This window comes from Leiobunum rupestre, chromosome 9, assembly GCF_980474605.1.
Source record: "Leiobunum rupestre chromosome 9, qqLeiRupe1.1.hap1, whole genome shotgun sequence".
Lineage (NCBI taxonomy): Eukaryota > Metazoa > Arthropoda > Arachnida > Opiliones > Sclerosomatidae > Leiobunum > Leiobunum rupestre.
This window is the reverse complement of record NC_143392.1, coordinates 18902563-18907016: the sequence shown is the minus strand read 5'-3', so window position 1 is coordinate 18907016 and position 4454 is coordinate 18902563. Positions and strand designations below refer to the sequence as shown.

The 4454-nt window shown below is 36.4% G+C and overlaps 1 long non-coding RNA gene across 1 annotated transcript; it reads left to right on the top strand.

Moving 5' to 3' along the window:
- Positions 1–2350: 2350 nt before the first annotated feature.
- On the top strand, positions 2351–2678 carry LOC149926769 (uncharacterized). Its single transcript, XR_016473980.1, has 3 exons — positions 2351–2405; positions 2485–2591; positions 2646–2678. It is a non-coding gene; the product is annotated as an uncharacterized LOC149926769 (long non-coding RNA).
- Positions 2679–4454: the final 1776 nt, after the last annotated feature.

Sequence of the window (4454 nt, the reverse complement as noted above, 5' to 3'; positions counted from 1 at the left end):
ATTTCTTCGAGTCGTATGCAAGTTGCGAATTAATGCAAATAATCGCGCGCATCTATTTATATTTACAAAATACCATAGCAGCTCGCTTAGTAAACTCCATAACACATGCTAATTGCCAAATGTGTCTAACTTTTTACCTCTCCGAGGGGACAAAGTCCCCTAGGAGGGGTTATACAATCACCGTGTCTGTCTGTGTGTCTGTCCTGCGAATGCGTTCGCAGTTTCCATGCAAAGGTTAATCATTGCGTACGCAGTATCTAGGAATTAGGGAACGAAGTCGAAGGGTTGGCAAAACCACCGTGCGACGGGGAGGGTTAACGGATTCATTTGCGGTTGGGTTTGGTTTGGATGGTGTTTTTTCGTTAACGCTCACCGTCGCGAGAGTTTTAACTCAGTTTGATTGGATATTTCGTTATTGTAAAGTTTATGTGTAGGGTGTGATTGTTGAGTTTGTGTTATGACGGTTTTGGGTGTTTAGTTGGTTGTGTTTGTGTTTTGACGGTTGTGGGTGCTCAGTCTGTGCTTTTTGTTGGGTTAAATATTTATAAATTATATTAATCTTATATTTATTTAAATATCTATAAATTATATTAATCTTATATTTAATTAAATATTTAAGTATTTAATATTTGATAGTGATCAGGAATTGAATTCGGGTTGCATTGTTACCATGCGATAGTTCACCTCCGAGCCATTGACTTCCTTAGGGAAAATCTTAAAGTAGGGGAAATATTATGATAAGGCGGGTTTTTTTACTAAAAGGATGAATACAATATCTGTGGATATTTTTGTGAACTAGTTTTTATTTCGTCGGCAAATGAACCAAGAGCGCGGTTTTAGGACTTTGATTCGTTGCCACTGTGTTATTGATTCCTTTTACTGTATGTTATAAATCTGTTATATATTATTCAATGACGTTGTTAAACTATTTAATTGTCAGTAGGTTTATTTTTTCGGATACTCTTTTTTTAATATAATATGTATTTGGGTTTTAGGCAAAGGAAGGGTCGTATGTTATTTTAACTGATCGAGATAATGTTGTTTTTTGTCTATTCTTTGATCTTCCAGTTTTGGAGGAAACTTTATAGTGTGTACGTCGTGTTCTTTAGCTTATCCGGTTTCATTATAATTTCGTTGAAAATTCCTGTTTTTTAATGGTAAGGTGTCGCACTTCTTGCTATAATTACATTTTCTATTGATGGTTTCTAAATTTTTGAAGGAATTTGTTGCTTGATTGCGTTATATTTTTTGTAATTTATTTCGGTTTTTCAGTCGTATATTTTTATCTATTGTGTGTTTAGCGTAATAGTTCATTTTTGAAGGAAATATCGAGTTGTATACATCGTGCCCTTCTTATGTTGGTCTGGTTTTTAACTCGGTCGTCATTACTTCTTAATTTATTTTAAACGTTTTCTCGACTGATTAAGATGTTTAATGCAGTTCATCAATTGGGTTCGTTTGTTTTTATTTATAAAGAGTTCTAACTATTCCGTCTACGGTCATTTATTGATATACGAGCTGTCGTTTAGTCAAGTGGCTTTCTGTGCTTTGTGAATGGTAAGTTTTTCGCTTTTTGTTAATATATTTTTTATTGGTGTGGATATCTGGACATCTACGATTCCTAATGCAGTCATTGATTTCCTGGGTGTGCGAGTCATTATATTATATTGGAAATTGGATGGTATTGGTCTTTTTCATGCGGTATGTGTCACAACGTCAATTGGAAGTCTACGAGTCGTCCACTACCAGATATCGAATATAGCTATTCTGCGGTATCTTCATCAAAGGCGAGTGTTGAATAAAATGAGCGTTAAAGATGCGGCAAGTATTTCGTAAGCGAGAAAAATACAAATACCCTCTGTAGATATTTATTTCATTAAAATTGGCTTCGTATTATATTTAACTGATAAACTTGTACCGTAAATAGGGTTAAATTCAATTGAGCATTGTTTTATACGTCTAACTCGCTGTTGTAACTACTTTATTTATATTATTCTGAATAAATTAAACTCGGTTGTTTCGTCTCAATTATTTTAATTAAAATTAAAATTTTAGACCGGGCGGTATTCAACCGGGATTACGTTTTTAGTAAATAACTCTAAATTGTGGAGATATATCTTTAAGGGTCGTCTCGAGAAATTAATACCACTAGGGACAATTCTTCCGAGGAGAGATATATTTTGGTTTGCCAACTTGTCTAGGTTAAGATTGCCAGTTTTTCCCACCTTTTACCGGTATAAAAAGACGAGATTTTTTCATGTTTTATCACATTTCGTTCTTGTACTGCAATGTAAGTTGTAAAACGTCTTAATAAGACCCATATTCAATTTTTTTTTTAAAATTTAGGGACCAATCTACCTCTGCCGATTCCGTTAAAGAATTAGTAAAGGGAAGAGGCCGAAGAAGTAATGTACTTTTTTAATATACTTTCACAAGTAATTATTTTTCTATTATTATGTTTATTATACATTAAAAAAATGTCAGACAATAGGACCCCACACATCCCAAACGCAATTGGACCACCAACGCCCTTGTCGTCGGGAGATCCATATTAACCCGTCGTCGTCAGCCGAGATTGGCCTTGAGAAATGGTGATACTTTAAGAAATTTACATAGTTTGAAATTATAATATTATTTCTTTCTAGCGCCGGGAATCAAGAGTCATCGTGAAAGGAGGTTATATATACAATTATCAACTAATTTATGTTATTTTAGGTGGTGAACTTAAAATTATAATATAATAAAAATATTTATATTTATTGATGTTAAGAAAAGAATTTTTACAAACGTTTCGGTTGCCTCTTTCTTCCTTTTGCACACAGATCCAAATTAAGAAGCGGTTATTCTTTCTAGTCCGCTCGGCTTTCCACATCTCGCAGTTAGATTGGGCCTTCGTTTTGGGACTTGAGCATTTGCGCTGCATTTAGCGTGAGTTTAAGGACGGGACTAGTTTGGCCGTAACACCTTCAATAATGCTGAGAGAATTTTCATTGCATTGGCGAATGTCATATATTTTAACTGGCAATGAAATTCTATTAGAAGAATCTTCGAACGTTACTTCCTTTGATAAATCATTTACCACAGCTATCTCAGGAATGAGGCCCTAAATCGGTTAGATAATGCAATAACTGGTGGCTTTACCGGGGAGTCGGGGTCCGGCTCTTGTAACCCATAAGGGCAGTAGCGCACTGGGAGATGTTAGCTCTGATCAAATGGCCCCATCTCCACCTCCGACTTCGGTTTGGGCTGGAAACTAAGCTTCGGCTAACGGCGAGGGTCCGTGCAAACTTTTCGCTTCGGCGGATTAAGTAGCCTGCTGTGGGGCGGTGGGCCCCCGTATGAGGGCACGGTGGTCCTGTTTCCCGGCCTTTTGGAACACACCGGTTATGCGTACTGTTGTTTGCCCGTCCTTACCCTTTAGGAGCTCCCTCTAAAGGGTTTGACTCTTTACCTACGTAGGTAGGTTGTCGGGTGGAGTTGCGATAGTATCAACTCTCTATCCCACACAGTGGGAGCTGGTCGTCCCATTGCTGCGCCTTTTGTCGGGATGAGTGCCTCGCGTCGAGTTTGAGACCATCAGTAGTAGGGTTCTACTAACCATGCTGGTTTTCTCACCTGTCCGGGCTTGTGGACGCTGGCCTAGAGCATATCCTCGTTGTCCTGGACTGTACCATGATTTTTTAGAGATTTAAACTGCTTTAACTTTTCCACTCTTTGCTTTCGAGATTCCATTGATTTACCAGGTACAAAATGCAGATTATTAAAACTTTTTGTTGCTAAGGCACCATTGGCATTGGGAACACCCCAAACTCGTTTCTTTTCCGTACAAGATTGATCATCAGGAATTAATTTTGGGTATTCACGATGACAGTTGTTCCAGTTGTATCTAGACACATCCAATTTGAATCACATTCTGTTTGGAACAAACGATGTTGATAAGATCGGATTAAAGGCGAAGTTTACGCATTTTAATTGGATTAGAAATTTAAAGTTTGGATTTTTAGTTTCTAACAAAGTCAAATTTAGATATGACCAATTTTTCACATAATTTTGGAAGGAGTTGATAGTTTATTTAACGCCTGGAGGTATTTCGCTACCTTCGAGCAAGAGTCAAGCAAGTCTTAAAATCCCCATTTGTGAAAAACCAGTTTAAAGTTCGAAATCTAGCATAATAACAATGCTAATCTAAAAATGAAAATTGATAAAAATAGAGTGAAAAATATACATTGAAAATTTTGTACGGAGTCGCCTTAATTTAAAAACACTCAAGAATTCACAATTCGAATTTCTTTCAATAGTCACGTATCTCGACTTACTTGACTTTTGCTCTCAGGTAGCGATTTGTCAACTGATTTTTGTCTTTGATTAATCATTAAACACAGTGACTCCATGGAAAGATGATATTTTCAAAAAAATAAAGAATTAAAATTTGTTAATAAATGCGTAAAATTGTT